The sequence below is a fragment of the Phasianus colchicus genome, chromosome 5 (genome assembly GCF_987193195.1).
Source record: "Phasianus colchicus chromosome 5, bPhaCol1.hap1.1, whole genome shotgun sequence".
Classification (NCBI taxonomy): domain Eukaryota; kingdom Metazoa; phylum Chordata; class Aves; order Galliformes; family Phasianidae; genus Phasianus; species Phasianus colchicus.
This window is the reverse complement of record NC_143440.1, coordinates 51,024,327-51,049,396: the sequence shown is the minus strand read 5'-3', so window position 1 is coordinate 51,049,396 and position 25,070 is coordinate 51,024,327. Positions and strand designations below refer to the sequence as shown.

The following is a 25,070-nucleotide window of genomic DNA, read 5'->3' as shown; positions in this document are numbered from 1 at the left end:
GAATGGGAGGAAAAAAAAAAAAAGAAAGAAAAGAAAAACGAGCGCGGGGAGGGAGGGAGGGAGGGAGGGGGAGAAGAGTCTGGAAAAGAGCAGAAAGGAGCCGCGAGCCGGGGCGCCTCGCCCCGGGCGGCACAGCGGGTGCCGAAGCCCGGGCTGAGCCGGGCGCTGCGTCCCCGGCAGAGGAGAGATGCTGACGGCCGTTAGCAGCCCGGCCAGCCGGATGAAATAAATGCCTGCATCGAGCTCCGCTCGTATCGTGTGATGTCCTGATTAGGGCAGATGTTTGACAGGCGTCAGAGGTGTCTGTCACGCAGGGAGCACGATACAGCTTGTCGGCTCCCCGCAGCGGGCTGCGAGCGGCGGAAGAGGCTCGGCGGGAGCCGTGCAAAGGGGCTGCAGCCGCACGGGGCTGCTGTGCTGGGCGGCGGGACGTGGGAGCGCGGGGACCGGCAGAGCCGAGCACGGAGAAATGTGCTGGTGTTTGGCCGGTTTCACTGGGATGAGGTCACCGTCCTTTTTGTACGTTGTTTATCGAGGATCGCTAGGGAGGAACGGCGGGATGCGTGATCCTGAACGGGCGGGCTGCGCGTCATAGCCACTGCTTGCAGCATCTCCCCGTGTCCCCAAATCCATCCTGACCCTCCCTGTTCGATCCGCATCCCCCGCATCTGTGCAACGCCCACGCCAACTCGCCCGGCGAACCAAACATCTCCTGCTCCGCTGTGTCCTCATCAGACCCCAAATACGACGCTCGGCTGGCACTGCTAATTCCCTCCTCGTGTGCTGTTTTTCTTCCTCATCCCACCTCTCTGCTCTCCCCCCTCTCTCTCTCCCTCCTTCACTCTCCCTCCTTTTGCTGCTGTCCCCAGGAAGAGGCTGGCATAGCTGTCAAGACAACTGTGCCTTTTGCAAAGATGCTGTGAACCTGTGATCGGAAAGGCGATCTAAGACCGATGTCTTAAATGTTCCCATCACTTGCTCGGGATTGCTTAGCTCTGGCACGGCTGGCAGGATTGAGTACTGAGCCTTGATCTCTCCAGCAGCAGGGCTGTAAATAAGTTTCCATCATAAACATGCCTGCAATTTCCTTCCTTGCTACTCTTTTTGCTTTTGTATGTTTGTCCTCTTGATTTGCCCTGAAAAAAAAGAAAAAAGGGAAGAAACATAATAGGATTGCAGTGCTGATAGCTTTGACAGATATACTAATGTAATCTTCCTTCCCCTCCCCACCAAAAAAAAAAAAAAAAGACCGAAAACAAATTCTTACACTATCTTTAAGATGTCAAGCAGAGGCTTTTCCATATTTAAAAGTGTCAGTAGCTGAAGTGTTGATCTGATTAAATACCTCCCATTCCAAGTGCCTTGTTTTTCCTGTGTCACAGTTACAAGATTTTAAAGAATTTTAATATCATAGAATTATGGAACATCTCAAGTTGAAGAAACTCATAAGGATCATCCAGTCCAACCCCTGGCTCCACACCGCACCACTCAAATCCAAACCCTATATCTGAGAGCGTTGTCCAAATACTCCTTGAACTCCAGCAGCTGGGGTCCATGCCCACTGCCCTGTGCAGGCTGTTCCATGCTCACAGCCCTCTGGTGCAGAGCCTTTCTCTCACCCCCAGCTGCCCCTCCCCTGACACAGCTCCACGCTGTTCCCTCAGGCCCTGTTGCTGTCACACAGAGCAGAGCTCAGCGCTGACCGTTCGCTGCCTGTGAGGCCTCCTCTGCTCAGGGCTGAACAAACCAAGGGACTTCACCATGTCCTCCTTCCAGATCCTTCCCCGTCTTCACAGTCTTCCTTTGGACACTTTCTAATAGTTTTCTGTTCTTTTTGTACTGTGGCACCAAAGTCTGCACACAGTACTTGAAGTGAGGCTGCACCAGTGCAGTGTAGAGCAGGACAACTTCTCCCATTAAACGGCAGGCAGTGCCAGGCTTGATGCACCCCAGGATATGGTTGATTATTACAGCAGTGTGTTTCTGGTGGTGACCAACCTACAAGTGGTTTGGGATTTCATGGCATACTCAATGTTTCCAGTGGGTCCTGAAGCATTGCCTGCCAATGCTGCTGTGGCACACTGCAAGTACCTGCCACGCAGCACTGCCAGCAGCAGTGCTTGGAACAACAGGAATTATGGCAAAGGACACAGAGTAGCTCTGTATTTTAGTAAAATGGTTCAAAGAAATAAAATAAGAGGACAGCGATTTGGAAAATTATATGAGAGCAGAATTTTAAAAGAATCCACAGTAATACCAGTGGTTATCTATTACGGACTTGGGTAGGAACAGTTATGTGTAGAACATGGAGAAAAGGGGACAAGTGAATATCACGTGACTATGGAAAAGCACAGTTTCTCAGATAGTGGATGGAAAATACCACTGGGAAGTTGCAGGGCTTTCGTGTGATGTAAGCAAGATTCTCAAGCTACAGGGAGAGTCCATGACAAAGGAGGCTGCTTTAGGCCTTGTATTAATAAGCGGAAGGGCCTTGTAGAAGGCCATAGTATCTAATCTTATCTTGAGCTGAGTAATCACGGGCTAATTCAGCTCCTGTTAAATTGAAAGAGGGACAGATGTGGATCTGTCTGAGCTGGGACACCACAGAACTTAAAGAAAAAACCTCACAAAGGGACCAGGGGAGACAAAGCTGATTTTTACTCACAGATATTGAAAGAAACTGGCAAATAAAATTACAAACTGAAAAACAAGGATTTGTTCAAGGTTGGGAGCAGTGAATGGAGAAAGGTGGTGATGATGGTACTGTCTCTGGCCCTTCCACATGAGTGCATCACTTGGTGAGAAAACAACTACAAGCTGCCAGCATGCAGAGCCATGGAAAAGGCTTGTGTGAGCCTATGATGCACCAGCTGGGGTATTTTTAGTAGAGACAGGAACGTATTAACATGGCTTCACACAGCATTGCTAAGGACCCTCATCTGGAAAATTATGTACAATTCTGGTGACTTACAAGCAGAAAAGCTTGACTCAGATTGCAACAGGTGCAGAGGAGGAATAGCGGGGTGACGGGGGAACGGAGCATCTGAGCTCTCGGGGGGGAGCGTAACATATGCAAGTGTAGCTTCCTTAGCTGGACAAATGAAGGCTGCAAAATGGTTTAATGATTCATTGTAAATACATTCAATGAGTAAATATCAAAGAAGGAAAACTATTTAAATTAATGAAATAATTATACAAGCAAAAAGATGTAAGTTAGGAGGAATCAGTCGTGAAAACGCTTGGACTGCAAAGTCAATGAACTTTCTAACCATTCCAGGAGTGAACAAACAGTGCTCTAGGCACAAGCACTTAAAAGATTTTAAATCAGGGCATGGTACTTTGATATATCCAAGGGGAATTTAAAGGGGACTGAGATGCTGACCTTTTCAATTGTACTTCTACCATTCCCAAATTTCAGGGCATCTTCTGGTCCTCTGCCCCTTCTGCATTTGGCTTGTCAGGGCTTTTTCAGCTGCCTCAGAAGCACTAAAAATTAGTCAGAGGCAAGATGTAGAAAGGACTCTGGTGACATTAAATTGTCGGGTAGTTTGTGGTGCATCTCGCTCATAGAAGTATGGTTGAATTGACTGACAGATTTGGGTCACAAAGAAACCTTTTCCTTCAGGTGAGGCTAGTAAGGGTCTGTTTTCATAGAATCATAGAATGGCTGGGGTTGGAAGGGACCTCAAGGATCATCAAGTTCCAACCCCCTGCCACAGGCAGGGCTGCCAACTGCTAGATCAAGTACTAGATCTGATTGCCCAGGGCCCCATACAACCTGGCCCTAAATACCTGCAGGGACAGGGCTTCCACAACATCTCTGGGCATTCTGTTCCAGAACCTCACCACTCTCTGAGTAAAAATCTTCCCCCTGACATCTAATCTAATTTTCCTTTCCTTTAGTTTAAAACTATTCCTTGTCCTACCCTTGCAAAAAGTTGTTTTCTGTCATGTTTATAAACTCCCTTTAAATACTGGAAGGCCACAATGAGGTCTCCCAGCAACCGTCTCTTTTCCAGGTTGAAAAAGCCCAGTTCCTACAGCCTATCTTCGAAGGAGAGGTGCTCCAGCCCTTGCATCATCCTCATGGCCCTCACCTGGACCCTCTCCAACAGCTCCACGTCTTTCCTGTTCTGCAGGCCTCGGACCTGGACACAGTACTCCAGATGGGGCCTCACGAGGACAGAGTAGAGGGGGACGATCACCTCCCTGTTCCAGCTGGCCACTGCTCTTCTGATGGAATCCAGGACACCGGTGGCTTTCTGGAGTGCAAGTGCACACTGCTGGCTCACGTTAAGTTTTTAATCAACCAGGACACCTGAGTTCTTCTCAGCAGGGCTACTCTCAAGGAGTTTTTCTCCCAGTTTACATACATATCAGGGATTACCTCGACCCAAGTGCAAAACCTTGCACTTTTCTTTGTTGAACCTCAGTATGTTCACAAGGGCCCACCTTTTGAACTTATCACAATCCCTCTGGATGGCATCCTTTCCTTCTGCTGTATCAGCCACACTGCTCAGTTTGGTGTTTCCTTTCCTCTCCCATTGCCAATTTTTCATAATCTCCTATTCAGTAAGTATCTTCTAAGAATACTGGTGTTGTTCCATTACAGTCCTCTCTAATATTATGCTTATGAGGTCTGGTCTTTTAGGACAACCCTTTAGCTACTATCTGATACTCAGAAGTACTTTGTGACTCCAAATGAGTGAAGGCTGAAGAAAATTCTTCTGTAAGACCTCCTATGCCAAACTTCCTGTGTTGTTGTTCCCATTGTAGTCATGGACGATTTCCAGTCCTGCCATCTTGAAGGCAGTATCAACAGATAATTTTTAATGCTGGAGGTAAACGTGAGACAAGGAGAGAGAGAGGAGAGCAAACCATTGTTTCTCGTGTGAATTGGTTATTGCAATTAACAGTCATTCAGCTGAGCTACTGTAAATTGGTAATGATACATCACATCCCTATTAGCCCTGCTGTTTCAGGTGCGTTTTGGCACTTCTTCTGTACATAATGCTCACTCTAATGTTGTAACTTGTGTTCACTGTGCATGCCCTCTCCACAGTTCCTACAGGATAGTCTCAGAAAATGGTTATATCTCATTTCTAATCAATACCTATTGTGTATTTGAGCAAGACTTAGTAGAAACTAGCTTCTGCATGTCTGGCCTGAGGAAGCTTCTTGCAGCTTCCTCATCTTATGCTGTGGACTGAAGATGCCTATTAACAGAACGATAAAATTATTAAATTTGTATTCCTTTGTTTGCTGAAGCTCAGCCCAGGAGAACCAGTATCATGGAAATACACGTTTATTTATTGCATCCTATACACAGGATAAAGATTCCCCCGAGTTTATTTCAGAAGCTACTAAGCAATAATGTTTAATGTGATAGCCTTTCTGCTTATGGAAGAAAAGTTTTCCCCTGCCCAAGCAGTGATTATCCACTTTAAATTCCTAGAAAGTGGTGGCTTTTTAAATGACAAGCGTTTGAGCTGAAACATTTCCCAAGTCTTCCAGAAGTTAGTTATATATGCTATCGGAACTATGCTATGTGACATTTTTCCTTTCTTTCAAGCTAATTGTAATTCCCATGTCAGCTTATACATATCCTTCACGACTGACAAGAAATATTAGTATGACATATCACAATATGTCTCAGTAATCTTAGGGCTTTCTTATTCTCTTGTTGAGATCCTTCAGGTTCTTCTAAAATCAAGACTACCATTGTGCCTGCCTGTGTTAAATTGACTTTGGAGTCAAATGAAAATTTAGAGTGGATGTCCAAAGAGACCTGTAGGGTACTTCACTTGAACTCCAAGTTGTACCTGGAAGAAAAGACATGTTTCCACAGCAGGGAATTACTAGAGTACAGCAGTGCTTCAGCTTTACATTTGTCTCTCAGTACATCAGATCCAGAGCTGTGACTGGAAGAGTGCAAATTCAGCAAGACCAGCTCTCCACCATATGGAGATTTCCCCATGACAGCTGAATCCAAAATATAACCAGTAAAAGCATCTTAAAGGCCACTTTAAAAGCCACTTTCTGCTTTTTGGACAGTACAAAGCTGCTTCATCAAGAACAAGGATTTAGTCCAAAAGTTTTCCCCTTATAATATCTGTGATTATACTAGTTTGTAACTAGCAAGCACAAAGATTCTACTAAATACCTGGCAAAGTAAAAGGCTGAGATGAATGTAACAGCTGTGTTGATTTGATTTATCCAGGTGCTCTCATTTTTCTGGGTGATACATCCATCTCTGAAAATATCATTAGAAACTTTTCTCCATCAAGAGTATCAGATTCTAATCATATAGGAGGAAAAAACTTCTCCTATTATTGGAAGAAAAACCAAACAAGTATACTTTCAATGCTGAGAATTGCTCATTACTTTAGAAATTGTTACTAGCTCTTTGTGGTAATCAATAATAGCTGCTTTTTCAGGGTGATGCAACTATTTTTACTTTCACCTTTTCTGAATGTAGTCATGGGAACACAAACCAACTTGTGAGAATCAGACTAAGGAACAATTTGAGCATCTAAGGTGACTGGGAAGTGGTCATTGAGTCTCATCACTTCCTTGGCTTCCCATTTAGCTGTGTGCCTTACCTCCTGTACCACGAAAGCATCACAACAGATTTGTTTCTTGTTCTGCCAACTAAGGTGCATGTATTTTCCCTTGTTATTGACACTCCTCTAGCAAGTTCTAAAGGGAGATTTCAGAGTATTTTTGGAGATTGTTTGAGAAAAAGATTAAATTTCAGTTTCAAAAGATGGAATTTCAAATCTGCAAAAGATGAAATTTCAAGCCCCGAAATCTTCAGTCCTGACTTCATAAACAGCCTGATCCCAGCAAACTCAGCTGGCTTTGGTACTGAAGAGGTTACTGCACACTGGAACCTCAGTTTGTTGCACAGTAATACCAGCAGAATCCTGGACAGAATCCAGACAGTAGCAATAATCATCTGAAAAATAGTTGTTCTAGAAGGCTAAAGGAAAATAAAACTTCATTTGTCGGCTTTGTTCTCTTGGGAGCTGTAGCTTATCATTGTGGAGTTCTGATTTCCTTTTTAAATTGCACAAATCTTATCCTATAAGCAAGACATAAAAATCCCATGGAAGAATGTTCCATCCCAGATTTAGTCCTTACAGACACAATTTTGGGACTTTCCTTATGGCCTTAGCAATTGAGTGCTAGTCTTTGTCTAGTATATCTCAAGCTATCTAGTGGATTTACACGTGTTGGATCCAAGAAGTATTCACACTGATGTGAAGGTATAATATCCTTCTGCCTCTCTTGTCTTTTAGCATTAAGCTTGTAGTTCCCTGTTGTTCTGCCCCTTGTTACTCAGCAATGTTTTCCCACTATTCTTGGCAGTTTCTCACCTTGTATAATAAATAGTGATTCAGATTTAAAGTTTCCCAGCTTCCATTCATTCTGCCTCAGGATAATATGAGAAAAATGTTGTAACTCTAGGGGAAAAAAAATTTACCCAGCTGTTTGTCAGAAGATATCTCTTAGCTGGGATTCTGTTTATCCACCTGAGTCTTCAGAATTAAGAAAGGAAAGAAGATCACCTTATTTGCTGACTCATACTTTGGTTAATTTCACTTTCACCTATTTTTTTTTTTTAATCAGAGTGTCTCAGGAGGTCTCTCTTCTCAGTATATTTGAAGAAAATGATAGAAAGTCTCCAAGTGGTATCTAGATGAGTGCGGCTGTCTTGTGATGCAAACAACTGACTTAGCAACCCCAACACACTGCACAGGAGAGATCCAAGACCATGTATCTACTTAAAATGTATCTTCAGGGATGCATGATGATATGCAAATACCTTTTTTTTGCTGAGTTTCAATATTCTCTGTATCAAATATGTTCAGTTTTCAAGTAAAAAAATAAAATCTAAATGTTCTCAGGACAGATTAAGCCCAGCCCCTAAGAATCAAGCTTACCTTCTTCTCACCTCTCACCAGCTATGATGAATGTTCTGCAAGCCACGTGGCACCCAGATCAACATTTGCATAATCTTTACTATCTCTATGATTACAGTATGAGGGGGTTATATATAAGCTAGACAATAATTTAATAGAGCTAGAAAGTACCCAGCTCTAGTTATTAGCATAAAGAAGTAATGACTCAGGAGCACAGAAATTGGGGATAAAAGCTTAGAAGGAAAAATGTGCATTGGCTATCAGGATAAGGCTTGCTGTGAGCTTATGAAATGGTAACCCTTCCTCTACCCTGAGTTGCTTCATTGTGCAGGACTGCTTAAATACCTGGTGCAGACCTGCACCAAAGCCCAAACACCAGGAAAACAGACAGACTTGTTGGACAGTTTGTTATCAAGCAGCCTCAACTATGCAGCTGTAGAGGCTGCTGCTTCAAAAAACTCGGGTGATGACAGATTCTCTTGGCATCAACCCACACATGAGCCATGTCCACCAGAGAAGCCTCTCCTGCTAGGCCAGATGTTGAAAGACCTGTTGTGAAAGTGGTGAAATACTAGCTCAGACCTTGCAAAGCTCTGAACTGGAAGTATTAGAAGAATTCCTTTGGAATCTTCAAATGGCTGGAATGGAGTGTGCCTGACAAAACTGGCTTGAAGCTGTCAGAGCAAGCCATTTTTTTCCCACAAGAAATGAGTGACCTACTGCTATTGGTGGTGGGCATTTCAATCACATCCTGAACTACTGTGTAACTTCTGTTTGTTGCTTTGCAATGAAATGCTTCCCTACTGCTGATTAATGTGAGTTTAGACGCACAAAATTGAATGTTATCTTTGCACAAAACTAAAAGTTGCAAAAAGCTAAATTCTTCCTTGGGCTTGGTCTTACCTGCTGCATGCTGTTTTATCTTTGTGCAATTGGTGCAGAATTAAATCCAGGCAATCTAGTGCAGAAGGGAGCCCCAAACATCTGCTTGCCTGTTAGAGATAATATACAGTTGTAAAACCAAAAGACAGTATCCCTGCCACTTCCAATTTCCACAAGGTATCAGGAAACTTTTTGATCTGAAATGCAAAGTGGAAAGTTTTTGCTAACTTTCCTAGAGCTGTTCCCAGTTCATACTGTGGTAACAGATTGCTGACTCAGCTGAGATCAGATTTTTTTTTCCTCAAGCCAGGCCTCCAATTTTGGTGGTTGTGGAGAGATGTTGGCAGTCTGTGTCTTTTCCTGGAGAAGTTATTTCTAATGGCATTGCCACAAAAGTATAGCCTTGCATCTTTTATATACTTCAGGAAGTTCTTCATTTGTAAAAGAGCGTATCTAAACCTCAGGCACCATGGAGGAGCTGCAAATTGCCAATTCTTGCCATTTTTATCATAAGTTTTGTGATATTTGAGGTTTTTTCCTCAAAGTACCGGCTCCTGGAGTGGAGTGATTACTCTAGAAGCTCTCATTTTTCTTTCATTTAAACAAAAAGCTGGTAATTTTCTTGCTCTTGTGGTTGCAGAGAGAAAGCTTAAAAATATGACCTGAACAACCTGCAAATATTCAGAAAGCAGAAGGCAAAGCAGAACGAGTTGAATGTATATTCTATTCTAAGCTCTTTAACTAGAAGTCCATGTCATTTTTTAAAAAGTTTATTTTAAAATTTGACTCATGATTTTTAAGTTATTTGATTTGGCAATACTGTATAGATTGACTGTGCTCTGGGATAAAATTCTTTGTCATGTTAAAGGCTAAATTGAGCCAAGAGTAAAATCACTGTATACAATTACGTGTATTGTCTATTCTTGGCTTTTTTAAAACATCATCTTCCCTTTACTAAAACTCTATGACACAATGAAGACTAATGGAAAAATATAGCTTTCATCCTGCCAAACCTCACTGTATGAAAAATATAAAAACTGAAAGGCCCGACACAAAGAGAAGCTAATAAAACTTGAAATAGGTGAGATTTATTTCTTTGTATTGTAACTTCTATACCCACAGGATCACATTCTGTTCTGGGTTACACTGAGGTAAATCCAGTTAAATAATCTGACTTTATTGGCCACAAGTAATATACTTTGCAGTGAATTGAAATCAGTTCTGCTAAGTGAATTTGCCACTCCATTTCTAGATGCAGCATTTATATCAAAATCTAGTAAGAACAATGTGACTGGGAAATTGAGGAAGTCCTAAAACTAAGCGTGAGTGTGCAACTTCAGTTTGACAGATATCTCTTCTTTCCTGCTTCCAATTATTAATTCTGAAGCCTTTAATGATATGATCAAATATTTTCCACAGGATCTTCTATCTCTCTGAGTAACTGATTGATCTGTTAGAGGTTGGACATAATGTGTGTAGCAAAAGAGACTCTTGACTTCTAGATCTCTATTTCACGTTAAAGAATTACTTGGAATTACACAAACTAGAACCAATAAAAGATAGGTAAAATGGGACATTCACACAATCAGCTGGTAAGGAATCCAAGATTGCAATGAGAGTTTACCATGTTCTGCTTCAGATACCTTACACTAGAAGGAAAAGCATACAGCCTGCGAGGAAAAATTGATCCAAGTCAATCCTGTAGTCTTCTGATCTATAATCAGAGAATGTTACCCATTGCTTTTGGCAAGGTTTTGCTGGGATGGATGCTCTCCATAATCGAAGTTGAAAGACTGATAATGAAATTTATTTCTAAAACTCCACATAACTTTCCCCCAGAATAACAGAGCAAAAAGAAACACTTGCCAGGCTGATATGAAGATGAATTGCATGTTTGTGAAGCCTTCTAAGCCAGCAGTGATGGAGAAAATTTTAGAACTTTAGCTATCGTATAACCAGCAAAAAAGAGGAGTAGAAGTCTTAACTGGTAGCTCTCATATCCTTTAACTCCAAGAGAATTCATCCCTCACACTATCCTTTAAAATCCTGGTTACTTACTAAAAAAGTTACCTGAATGGAATTCAAAGAGCAGAAAAGCGAGATGAACCAGAGAAAAAAATACGCCATCCTTACCTAAGAGAAAATAGATGGTCTTTAAAACAAGTCTATAAATTATAAAGGGGACCACACATTAAATACTGCAGACAAAACAAAATGACTAAGGGATCCTCTGTCTATATTGTGTCTATGTAAAAAAAAAAAAAATTGAGTTATTTGGAAAAAAAAGTATTCCCATTAAGACCTGCCTCATAGTTCAATTTTTATTCTGTCATTTTTCTGAGTCATCTGAATTTCTGAATCACCTGAACTTCAACCTCATTGTTTCTTGTACACGTAGTTTTCTATTTTGGGGCGAGAAGAAGGAGATTTTATACTTTTTTTTTTTTTATGTGACATCTAGAATCATTCACATACTCAAGCTCAGAAAGAGGAGACTGTAAGTCCACTCCACACAATTCTACTGCTTGACCTAATGGAGTATCTGCTCACAGTACTATGATACCATCTACTCTGGATGGGAGAGCACCTATCCTGCCATCACAGCTTCACAGCTATTTATTGGTAGCAAAACAGAGAGGCTGAGCAGCCAAACTACCTTTTTCAGGCAGTGATGGGGGGTATCACACATCTTGGTAGGCATTGCCCTAGTATGGACCTTTCTACATCCCTGCTTTACTCTTTTATTTACATCCCTGCTTACTCTCATGCTATTCAATTTTCCCACTCTTTTCACTTAACTATCCATCGCTCAGGGATCTCATCCCAGTCTCTCTGATGGCCTACTTGTAACCTCCATCTCTGCATTTTCCGTCCAAATACTGTTCTCTTCCTACAGCTGCCTTTCCGTGAAGTTAACTCCTGCTCCTTCTCCCCATTGCTAATTTCCCTTTCTCATTTCCTTCTCTTACCTCGGTGCCCATGCCCTACACTGGGATACCACTGTGAAATTTTTGACAAAAACAAATAATTGGTGCCATGGTGCAATTTGAGTTCAGGCTTGATGCTTGAGCTACTATACTACAGAACACAAGTATTGAAATTTTATAAAAATATTGGCAGAAGTAAGGGTTAGTATGTTTGTCTGCAGTTCAGTTTGACACTTTCTGTAGGCTGTCATGCAATATACTCCACAGAGCCTGCAGAAATAGTTACAGGAGGGCACAGGAAACCTGAAAGCCATCAAGAACTGCTGGCTCCACGAATTAAGGATTTTAACTTGTTCCTGCCTGCTTAACAGATCAAAGGAAGAAGGCTCATAATGCTGGACACCCTTTCTCCTACAAAGCCAGACTTGATTTCACAACTCAAATGAAATGGAAGGAATAATCTGGTGAAGATATTTACTGGAGCTGAAGATATACGATGAAGCAGTTTTGTAAACCCTGGAACTTCATCCATCTTGAACCCTAAAAGAATCACACAAAAATCACTATGCTTTTTGTGGTGTGATTGAAGGCCTTTCCACACCAGAGAGGATCAAGAACAGGTTTGGAAATCTAAAATTCATCTAATTTCTGAATCAAGAAAAAAAGTCAGATTTTACCATGAAGATGTAAGAAAAGACACAGCTTGCAGGTGAAAGGGTCAGAGTAAATACAGCATATCCTTAAGCCCTCAAAGTGACAGCAATAACACACTTAATACACCGATGTCAAATGTTTAGGTCCTTGGTGTATTCCACTAATAACTGGCTGCTTCTTCTCTCTAAGCTTACGTGCCTCTTTTCCTACAGTTTAGAGAAATGCTGCAGTCTGGCATAAAGTGTTGAGGGGACCAAGACAGAATGAGACTAAGCATGACAACTTAAATTATTAGGGATGGCCTGGGATGCTGAGACTCAAAGGTAGGTGCTGCAATCTCTAGAACAGTTTTTTTCTCCTCCATCCCTTTCCCTTACCTCAAAGATCTCTAATTATTTCATGCAGCAGAGAAAAGCTTCAAAAGGTTGCAGGGTCTCCTCTTCCAGCTACACCTGGATGCTCTGCTGATGGATGGAGGTGGATCTCTTTGTCAAGTGCTCTAACCCCAGCTTTTTGTCTCATTCCCAGCAGCTGACACAGAAGCAAAAGAAACAACAACAAAAAGATGAGCGTAGTAAGGCAAAGTTTCAGGCATCTAGCTCCAGTTTGAATTCCAAATGGAGAAAGGCACAGCCTGGTTAATCATGACGTAGTTTGTCTGCTACAGTGCAGAAACCAAGTGGTCTGACTCTGCTCTGGAGCGGGTGAGAAGCATTCAAGTGAAGTGTTCTGCCATGACAGTGGGAATCTTGGGGAGAAACATGATAAACAACTGAAAATACAATCAGGTCTTTGATCGCTGCAGCCTCTTCTGAAGCAATAGTTACAGCTAAGGAGATCTTCTCTTTCCAGTGCCTCCTTTGGACTATTTTAAGTAAGCAGTGTTTCAGCATACTGACATTTATGAATCCACTCCTGATGCTACCTTACTATCTCCAAGCACAGGGAGATCAAGTATCTAACACAGACTAGTGGGTTCTTGTGCACCTCTTTGTTCTTATTACTCTATCTGCAGGACAACTCTCCCCTCTCAGGGAATAAATGCATTAACAATATGAGGGTACTCATAAAAGACAGGAAGAAGACCATAAAAATGTAGAAATTATACTTCTGGAATAATTGTAGAACAGAGATTCTTTTTCCTGCATCAATCTTATCGCAAAGTTAGCCAAGCTTAGCCAATAGCCTGTTGTATTGCCTTTAGCCTTAGCCAGAATAGCCTTTAGGTAAAACATTGTTGTCACTGTTATATGATGACCCAAAGACTAATTTTAAATGTGCCTTTGGCAAAAAAAAAAAAAAAGAAAGAAAGAAAGAAAAAAAGAAAAAGAAAAAAACCCTACATGAGCAGGAAGGTGTGGAGAGGCCAGCTGCTGCCTGCCCAGTCTTTGTGATCTGCAGACACACACCAAGCCAGCAGACTGCCTTCTACCATCATCTGACTTTGTTTTCGTCTCGTCTCCTCCCTCATCATCGCTATGGTGACTACGTACCACAGCTGTTGAAATTGTCTCTCTCTCTCCCTCATTCATCTTTTCTCCCTCAGCATCACTTTTCCCTTCAACTCAACCCTGCCCTTTAAATGATGGGATCAGTTCTGGGCTGTGGCTGAAGTCATCCCAGCTGTCCAGCCTGTCCCTGCTGCGTGCTTGTCTCATTGCTCATCAATCATCTTTTGAACTACCTCAGTTTGCCAAGCAACATTTTAAGGCAAACTGAAATAAGCAGTGGTTCACCTTGAAACACACATTCCCAACTGTGGCAGCCAAAGAGCTGGCTGACAAGCAGCTGTACAATGGGAGGGAGGCGAACACATGTCCTAAGGTAAACTTTCCCTTCTCTTACTACAGAGGCCTCGATAAATACAGGTAATGAATGCTCATCCATCTCCCTCTATTGATTTAATCTTATGTCAAACCCACCTTTTCACATATGCTGGAAGAGATCCTGTTTTCCTCCACGTGTCACCTCACATTACCTAGCACAGTGGCTGAGAGCAGCATAGTTTGGGAATGATAACGAGCTGTGTTCTTTCTGATGCAAGATGCAGCCCCAAAGGCTCGAAGGTGCTAACTCAACTTCAGCTTATTAAATGAAGTCCCAAGCTTCAGACAGATCATCTCAGGCCTGCGAATCTTCCTTAATGCACTGAAAGAGAGAGAAAATATTAAAAGCATCTGACATGAAAAGGATCAAGGTGGTAATTTTTAACATTTCTTACTCCATTTCCCATTACCTTTAATCCCAATTTCCTATTGAAACAAGACTTATGAGATCAATTGGGAAATGCAAGTCTCTCCCTACTATCTTTCCCTCATCAGCCAATCTTAAGAGCATTTAATAGAAAAAGTAGAACTCCTCAGAGATAATTACATATCCACAGGATGTATAAATGCCAGCGGCCAGGAAGCAGAGAGTGTGGTTTGAACCTTCACAGGTTGTCCTCAGGTGGTTTTTCTCACATCAACCACATTCTAGACTATCACTTAGCTTTAAAATACAGGGTGCCATCATGGTAAAGGTTGAGCGTCAGCACGCCAAAGCAAGATAATTAAGAGAAGAGGGCAGGCTAGCAAAATTCCACAAGAACATGAAAAAAAAAACAGGAAGTTTTTTTCTTGTAGCTCTGCAACTGCAGACATGCTGCTGTGCACAACAAACTTCTCCTGAGAGTCATGGCTTGTGGTCTGGACAAGGACTTCCCAAACCCTGCTGTAAAGGTCTGAAGCGTGACTTGCACGAACCAGAAAAGGAGATTGGACATTAGGGATGTATCATCCTGGAAATGTCTAAATATAGTCTTACATGAACTGAACATGGGGTGCTGACAGTGACTGCCATGAACGCGTGACCTCAGTATAAGAATGAAAAATTAATCAATTAAAAATGCATGATAGCAGCTAGCTGGCAACGAGGGAGCGCAAAAAGAATTGAGCAAATCTCGTCAAGGAGCAGCTGTGGCCCAGTTCTTCCGCCTCCAGCTGCCATGCTGGTCACTGGTACCACTGTGACACCTGCCATCCCACCCCTGTTCAAAGCTGGGTTGAGCCCCACACCATCTAGATCTGCATGAACAAGCTGCAGTCCCTGTAGTGCAATGACAGCCAGGAGGAGAAATGGGTTATGGCCAGCAGTGAATGGTGGAGGCTGATGGGTCCCATCTCTTGTTCACAGCCAATTCTGGAGTGTCTGATGTGGCTAACGGAGGGGTAAGAGGCCTTGAAAGAGCACCCATGATGGAGTGTGGGGTGGGCAATCTCACTGCTCCCTGGTGTTCCCCTTGCACAGGCAGCACCTGTTGCTTGATCACATCCCTCCCCACTACCTGCTGCAACAAGTACAGGCCTTGCAGAGAGAACAGTGCTTGTATTAGGGGAAAGGATGAGTTAAAAAGGAGGAGGAAATGACTACGCAATCTCAAGAGAAGCCTGGAGCAGCAGAAAAACATGGAAGCTGTGAGGTGAAGGGAAAATGGAAATGAGCAAGAAAGTCAGCCTGCTGAAGGCAGCAACAAAGCAATGGACATGCCAGGGAGACAGGATGGCTGGAGAACCTGGACTTGCCGAGCACGATATTATTTATGCTTTATGCAGAGATAACAGTAGACTTGAGTATAATTCACTTAAAAGTCAATACTGCCCTTTACGTGATAGGAACATAGATCTGCAGAGAAACAGGCTTCATTATTTTTCCACCTTACAGGACGACCTAATGTCAGGAATAGCCACTCTTTGGTAGCTGTTATAAGGTACTGGAGGTGACAACAAATGTCCATTTTGGCAAAAGGGAAAAGGTTATTTTAAATGGGCCAGAGCAGATGTTGTTTTCTTTTTTTTCTCCCGAGAAATAGACAAGAGCACATGAATAGAGAGAGAGAGAGAGAGAAGAGCTGCAGAGGCAGAAAACATAGCAGCTGTTTTGGTGCCGACTCTTCCTCTCCATCTCATTGTGTAAGAAAGGGCACAGCACGTAGCCTTATCATTTCCTTTGAGATGATTTGTTCCAGTTTTCAGCTGTTCAGGACACTACTCAGCCTGTCTGAGCACCCTCACAGCACTGTAACAAAAACTCAGTCATGTCCCAGAAACAGGGGCACGTGGAGACAGAGGAGAGGGGAGGAAACAGGCAGAGGGAATGAGAAAATAAGTACAGTGCAGTCTGGTGGAAACAAAGGTTTTCAGCTAGATCCTTTCCCTCAGTTTCCCTGTCTAAATCATTCTTCCAGGAGCAGGCGGAAGAAACCCATCAGTGGTTTTAGGGCTTGGAGAAAAGCCCCTGCAGGGCTGCCCCAATGGCAGCAACCTCCTCGGCATCCTGACTCCTCACCTGGTGCAGACTGCAGATGAGCAGAAATCCCAATCTTCCATCATCTTATCTTGTATTAATGACTTTTTAGTTTGTTGCAATAGGACCTGGCCTTTCCTGCCTCTGTGTTCAGAAGAACTCACATGTTTCTTGCAGCAGGGATCATAGTTTCCCATTTACCCAGTGCAGATCTGCCACTCACTGTTCATGTTTTCCTCTGCACAGCAGGCAGCAGCACCTGAGAAACCTCCTGCTGACTATGCTGGAACATATTTCTGTGTCATTTTGCTCATTTAAATGTTATGGGACAGACTGAAGATCCCAGTAGTCAATTCTTCTCTCCCTGTTTTTCACTGAGTCACACAGCACAAACACATAGTAGTAGTAGAAGTGTGAGAAAAAATAAGTTGTTAAAACACTGACCCTTAAGTACTGAATGAAGCAAAGAAAGCCTCCTGAGAGAGTCTCCTCTGTTGTGTTTTATTAAACAGAAAGAACTTGGAGGCACCAGAGAGCCAGCTATTTGCCCAGGCTCCATTGAAGAGATTTGATTTTTCTTTTCTTGCTGCTCCCTTTACTTCCCAGGAAGGAAGGAAGGAAGGAGGATAAAAACATCTTGAGTTTGGCAGGACGGTCCTGGATCATACCCTGACCAGGCTGCTGAAAACTGAGGATGCTGCTGGCAGGACATTTTATGCATCTTTGCTTTATGCCAGCAAAACTGAAAAAGAGCTAAATAGATATTTAACCGCATAAACTTTCACACATTGCATTGCTTTGGTATTTTCTTTTGCTTTGGGGCTGTCATCTTTTTTAAATAACCCAGGTGTTGCTTTGAGAGAAAGCTCAAGAGCTGAAGGAGCATGAATGCTGTGGAGCATAGGTAGCCCAAGAGCACACTGGCCCAGGAATAAAACCAGCAATTCTTCACAGAAATTAATCATTACTGAAATAGAAAGTAATCTTTCAATAGATTTGGAATGCAGTTTTTAGGATATAGGTCCAAGAATTGAATGTGTTATACAGAAGCTGAAGTGTTCTGGATAGCCTAGATACTCCCCAAACCTCCAAGAGAAGACGTGATGCTGGGAGTTTAACTGCCAGCACACACACAAGGTCTTGGGGTCCACAGGGTCATTTCTTGCCCTCCCATGGAAATACACATTTTAAGCCTCTTTGTCCCCACTCACTCTGTCAGCTCTCAGTCCAGTTCCCAACACCTGGAGGATCCCTTTGAGGAGCACGATGACAATCTAATCCATCAAGATATCCAGCCCATTCGGGAGGATCAGAGCTGCTTTGCAGAGGTAAAAGCATCAGGACTCTCCCAGACTGCAAGGCACTTAGTAGCTAAGCTAGGATGAAAGGACTGTAAAGCTCCCCTGGAGGATGACTCCTGTAGAGAACATTTGTCCCCCCAGAAGAGCCGCTAGAGCCAGACATAGAAGGGAATAAGGAACTGAAACAAATACAGTGAGGCATCGAGTAATTTCTGTGCTTGTTGTAAATTCTTGCAACACCCACTGGGAAAACAGTACCCATGTAAGTTAAGGCAGCTTTCCAGAGTTGCTGGATCCATGCTGCATATTAAGTGATCCCCTCAGGATCACAGCTGTAGGCTACTCTCCTTGCACCAGCCTTTCTACCAACACACCAACAAATGAGGACAGACAGCAGTACCTCAATACCTGATGAATGAGCGTGAAATGTGCTGCTGTCCAGGTGAAAGGCATGGCGACTTTCTTCTTGTTGTTGGTCAGTTTGTAATAATAGATTTCAAAACAAAGCTCAGGAGTTTGGAGTTTTTTTTGTTTTGTTTTGTTTTGTTTTGTTTTTCCAAAATGGACAGCAATGCGTAAGCCAGAAAATCATTTCTTTTTCTCTATCCAAATTACTTATTTCCTAGGCTTTTACCGAATCATTCTTTGCGAGACTGATTTTCATTTGGACAGGAGCCAGATCCAAACTCCCAGGGAGAGTGACAGCACATGCTCCTACAAACACTGGCACGTAGGTGTCAGCAAGCCAGGCTGCCTGGGATTTTGAAAGCAACACCTCGAGAAGCTGAGATGCACATGCTGTGAAGGAGCAGCTTTCCTCTTGGAAGCATAGCATTTCCCAGAAAAAGGACATTCTGTTCTCCACCACCTCTAAAAACACAACTGATTCTGTCATCTCCATATTTGTTTTGCTACAACTGATATTTTTAAATTGTTTATTAAATAAAGTGGTGACTTAATTGAATGTTTGCAATAGTGAGAGATCTGTGCTATTGGCTTAAGCCAAGAGCCAGAAGGGATGTGGAAATGCTTCCCCCATTGTGCTGCCATTGCCAGGCCTCCATGGCTTGCAGAAAATCCCTTTCTGATCACAGAGTACAAAACCTCCTTAGCATCTTCCCCCCACCTGCATCACCAATTGGGATGAAACTGTAACATCCATCCATGAGAAGTTGTCTCAGAAGCCAAATTGGTTTAAACTTGGGGGCAAATGCACAAGGGGTGCATCTTTAATTTCACCCTGTCAAAAATTGTTTGCCAGATCCTACCATAACCATAGCATAGAAAGAGCCCATGAAAAAATCTTCTCATTGCAATTGCCAGAATCACGGGATTCATGCTGCAATACTATTGCCCTGAAAACTATTATAATGAAAGCTCATAAAAATTGAATTGCAGGAGTGACCCAATATGAAATGCAAACACCAAAACGATTTCAAAGAAAATCTTAAAATATTCTGTTTCAGGAAAATGAAAACTAAGGGATTTTGGTATGGAAACTGAAGGGAATAATGTGATTCAGCAATTACAATGCTAATAATAATAAAAAAAAGAAAATGCAGAAATCAACTTGGTAGTAACGAAATGAAGTCAATGCCAATTAAGTGGCTGCTTACACAAAATACAGCCCCCAAAAAATCAGACACCAATGACATTGAAATATTGAGACAAAATAAAAAGAAAAAAACAAATTCAGAATTAAATCAACATTTTCCTTAATGCAATTCATACAAGAATGTCACTTTTCCAAAAAGATACCTTATTCCTAGTAATATAATACCTAGTGTATTTTCTTCCTGCATAGAAGGCCATAGAGTAAGAATAAACAAATGATTTATTTGCATGGTTTAAATAGTGCTCTATATTTCACACTCGCAGCTAAATTAAATATATGGGACGGGAGACATCCAAAAATATGAACAAGCTATCAGGACTGTATTTAACTACAGCTGTCTCTGTTCCCAGCACTCTCCGCAGTCCAAATCCACTTCTGCAGGGAAATTGATCACATTTACACCTTCCTAGCCCATGCAGAAAATGTGGGTGACTGTTTTATCCCACAGAACTGTCCCTCAGCCCTCTCCCCATTGCACTTGAGGCCGCCGCTGGGAGATGCTATCCAATAGCACCAGGGGACGCCCCGCAAAGAGAAACAAGTGAGAAGGGGTGAGACAGGGGCTGAAGGTACAGCAGTTTCATTGAAATGGAGAAGAGGTGCTCTGAGTGATGTCTCACCCCTGTTAAGTGCTGAGCACTGGCTCAATCCACCAGCAGAAATCCTCAGGCACCTCTATAAGCAGTGCCTGGGCCCAGGTGGAGCAGCACCCAGGCTGGGAATGAAGGAGCTGAGCCGAGCTGAATGAGGAACCCAAAGAACCAGGATGAAAGAGTCAGTCTCCAGGAGGGATGGGGCGCTGGAGAGAAAAGGGAGCAAAATGGGGACAGAAATGACAGGGAATGCGTGTGCTAGAGGCCAAGAACAACAGAACTAGGGACCAGTGGCAGAAACGTGGCATAGAGGAAAGGAGCAAGGTGGCAAACACTGCGGAAAGGAAGGAGAAACAAAGAAAATTACTTCAGTGAATTTGAGGAGAAGGCACAGACTCCCATCCAGACAAAGCCTCCCTTCAGTTTTCGAATTCCCCATACAAAAATGTGGATGAGAACAATTTTCCTCCTGCTCCTGATAAAACAAATTGGAACATGCCCTATGACAAAAGCTACTGAAGCAGAGTCAGCACTGGCATGAGAACAAATGGGTCTGAAGAGGCCATGAATGCATTTAAAGTGGAAGCAAGAGGTGCAGTTCTGGAACAGCAAGGGGCAGAAGTTTAATTCAGTGTGAAATACAGCTTGACGTATTCATTAAAGGTATTATGTGGAGTGATCACCCACAAAGACAGGGAACACGTTCCAGCAGTCCCAAAGACCCCCACACCCATTCCTAAATCCCACTGATCTTGCTGAGCTTCAGCTTGCCAACCCCTCGTGTGTTCATGGACTCAGCAGCACCACGCTTCAAGAGTAAAGGACAAAGGTGTAACACAAAGTTAGAAACTATTAATGTAATGCCACTCATATTTATAACCTTACACCAGTAAGACCAACCTTTTCACTTATGAGTATAGGGCCAATCAAGTGCTGAAAGAGCGCACGCAGATCCATCCCAAAATAATGCTTTATGTATATTTCGGGAATGAGCCTTAACTATACTTAGGATAAGGAATTTGTCTTCATGTGATGAGCCTGACCTCATCATCTACAACGGGAGCAGTTGTGAGCAAGCAGACTCTGCTCTCATCTGCAAGGTCCAAATCACCCATATATTTCATATATTTAAAGTACTGATCTGGAACCCATTGCCATAGTGTCTGGGTGCCTCGTAGTCTGCCTAAAAATAAACAAATATCAGTTACCCAAGTGGGTGACTCATGCTCATACACGGGGCCCGTAGAGTGTGAGTGGGCTGGCTGGTTAATTAACTCAAAGTCTGACTAACAGATGAGCCTAATACTACCTTCAAACTATCATCGAGCCAGTTTAACTAGGATGTACAGAAGGGCCAAAGTGCACAAAGCCAACAAACTCATCTTCACTTTCCTCTTACATCATTTGCTAGAAAAAATTACCCATTCAGAGACCCAAATTCATCTCCATTGACAATTAATGCAGAGTTCTCTCTGTCCCATATTTAAATAATGGCAAAGGAGCAGCCACTTTCACTTCAACACATATTGAGGGAAAATGTACTGGCATTACTCTTCACCAGACCATGAACCCAGCCTAAAATTCAATATACTCTTCAGATACTTGCCATGATACTAATGTAGCTTATTGCTGATATTTCTGGTGACTTAAACTGACCACACATGCCATTCCACACACCTAGCAAAGACACAGTCTGTTAGCACTATGCTTTAGAATCTAGGCCTCGCAGACAATACTTTTTAAGCACTACAGGTATTATAAAATACAACATTTTTAGATGAGGACAGCCTTTTGGGCTGGGATGCTTTATTTCCCCAGTTTTCATTTTCAATTAAGAAACCTCTCTTATTTACATATATGTATGCATGCACATGAGCACGTGTATACACATATAGGTATATGGGAACACATGGAACTGTTTTTGCTAGCCAGACTCAGCCCACTGGGAGCTTGCTGGCAAGCACAGGAATCTCTGCTGCCTCTTGACTCAGTAGCAGCTCTGTCACTGCCAGCAACATTAGTCCAGTTATCATTCAAAAGTGCAGAACAAAATTCTGGGCTTAATTTTCTTACACAGCCACCACACTCAATTGTTCCAAAAAAAGAAAGAGAGATCATTGTCATCTCCCTGAAGCGTTACAACTGGCCACCTTTAAGACACATTTGAAGCTCAAATCCATCTCATATCCCATCTTTTGGTTGCTTTCTAGTCTGAGCAATTCTTCTGGGTTGGAAAAGGAAGGATGGTACATCCCAACAGACACTCCTCATCTATGATCTGCAGCTGTAGTTGCACTTTCCTTTATTTTGCTCTAACATTTTCCAGGCCAAACCCCACTGTTCTCACGCAAGGAAAACTTTTTGGAAGCCAACACAGAACTGCCTCTCCAGAGTCAAAGAGAACTGACTTCTTTGGTGTGCCTGCAGGTGCTGGCCACAGCTTCTTTCTGACATCCTGCATTACCTCGGCTTTGTGTTCCCAGATGAGTGAAGCTGCTCCCTAGTGACTGACTCAAACAGACTTCTTACTACCGACAGCTGCAGGAGCTCTCTTTCTGCACAAGTGATAAAAATGTGTGTTTTGGACACAAAGAACCAGAGTAAAATACACTGAAGCCGATGATAAAACCCCTACCAACATCAATAAGAGCAGGAATTCATCCTGTCCCCTGGCTACTGGTGGATGTGTGCAGGTACCTCGTAGTGTTGTGCCTTCCTTCAGCTTCTACCCAAGGATCCACTTGGCAGCACTCAGAACTTCAGCAGTAGCATCAGTGCTCAGACCTCAAAGTGCTCTCTTATCTAAGGCAATCCTAACAGCTTTTGTAAGAAGTATATGCATGCCAGTGCCATCCAGTGGATGAGCACAAGATCTGGTTTCATGACTGCTTCTGGAGGATCCACCAAACCCAACTGAGACTGTACTCCTGAGAGCTAAATGCACGTTTCTCTTCACATTGCTACTTGAGTTTTCTATCAGCATCCCAAAATGCGTGAAAGCAAAGATAATTCAAGTTTTCACCTTTCCTTATTGACTATTTCAAAGTGATGCCCAATAGCATGGACATAATTATTTAAGTGGGATAACACAACATCACAAAAAGTACCTTTAGAACCACAGGACAGCATCACTGGATGAGCTGTGCATACTACTTGTGCTATGAAATATACTATTCAGGTAATACTTTGTTCTATGTAATCCTTCAAACGTGGTGTGTCTGTTGTTGTTGTTGTGTTTTCTTTTTTTTTCCCCCAGGAGTTACAAAAGCGCATGAAAACAAATGGAAAAAATGTGCAATAGAGGCAAACACAATGCTCACCACAGAAGGCAGACCAAAGAAAAGAAAAAAAATCCAGCATTATTTCATAAGGGTTTTGTTTCACAGAGAATAATTAGTATGAATAGTGCAAATATGCATTCTCTGACCTAACCAAAATATGAACAAAGGCAAGAAAGTCTTCAGGCTGCAGAAGATTTTACTTTAAGATGCCCGTGAGCTTCATGGAACATTTTCAGTCTGATACTGAGAAAGTGTCAGAAAATATGGGCAATTCCACATGCTGCAGCTGGCCCTTCTCTCTACACTAAACAATTTGTGGATATAATTGCATTTTCAGTCTAAGCTTCCTTTTCACCCAATGACAGTCCCCCAGAACTATCACTGAAGGGAAACAGGATACCTGATTTTACATGAAGATAACAGCGAAACCGATTATACAGAACATATCTTCAAATTTAACTGGTGAATATACTAAGAAGAACAGGGATTTTTTAATTGCTTTGGGCAAAAGTAGTGTGATACTGAAGTCAGTAGTACCCTTTCAGCACTAGTAAAAACCAACAGTTTACATTGGGGTTCATCTTCAAGTAATGAGTTTCTTCATGTATTGAAGATACACAAACCTCCCTCTAAAAATCAGATGTTCTTCTTGTTTAATTCTATCAAAGAAAGCAGGGAATGATATATATTTTTTAAAAGTAGCATGAAAGAAAAGGACAAGCTTAAAAGGACAAGCTTAAGGACAAGCTTAAAAGCAAATTAAAACCACATGTTTAATTTTTTAAAATATGTCCTTTGTGTCAATGTACTGTGTTATGACACTGCACTGCACTAACGTGAATTCTGCCACAAATGCTACTAAAGAACAATCTCTACTGTAACTTCCACCTGGATTTAATTTTTGAACCAAGATTTTTTCTTACCTTAAGATTCCAGTGTAAAAAAAAAAAAAATCCATTCATTTCAGTTATGCCCTCTATTAAATTTCAGCATCTAAAAAGGAATTCATACCTCTTGGTCGAGTGAATCCATGTGCTGGGGTAAGAGCTCACGCCAAGGGGACTGCTTATGCCAGCATCCTCAGGGTGAGCCCTTCCCTTCACCTCTCTGGGACCACAGGGAAAAAGTTGCCCACTTCTTCTCCACCTTCTCCTTCTTGCCAGGAGCCCTGAGATGGTGCTTCTACACCATCCACTGTTTGTCTGCTAAGCATTCCTCCAGGATCCAAAGGACATGGACTTGGTGCTCTTCTTCTTTGTCTGCAACTGAAGCAAAGAGAAAAATGAGCAGGATGTTCTGAGCCTGCAGCAGCACACTCAGGTCAACATGGTTTCACCTGTGTAGCACACACTTGCCTTGGACTGTTCCAGCCGACGGAGATCAAACTTTACTCTGAACAGAAGTGCTTCTCAGATGTTACACATACACACTGATGGCTGAACCGAGACAGAAATTGGATCAAAATCCATGGAGAGCTCAGAGTCCAGAGAATTCTGCACGTGTTTTTTCATGGCACCAGTAACAGGGGCTTGGAACTTCCTGTGATCATCTGGACGTGAAGAAAGGACTGCCCCACACTACTGGTGCTGGTGGGCATCACCAAGAGCA

General features: G+C 42.5%; 1 long non-coding RNA gene across 1 annotated transcript; it reads right to left on the bottom strand.

Moving 5' to 3' along the window:
• Window positions 1-239: 239 nt before the first annotated feature.
• On the bottom strand, window positions 240-24,719 carry LOC149917920 (uncharacterized). Its single transcript, XR_016467066.1, has 3 exons — window positions 24,474-24,719; window positions 14,311-14,536; window positions 240-1,136 (listed from the first exon to the last, which is right to left on the bottom strand). It is a non-coding gene; the product is annotated as an uncharacterized LOC149917920 (long non-coding RNA).
• Between the last annotated feature and the right edge of the window lie 351 nt (window positions 24,720-25,070).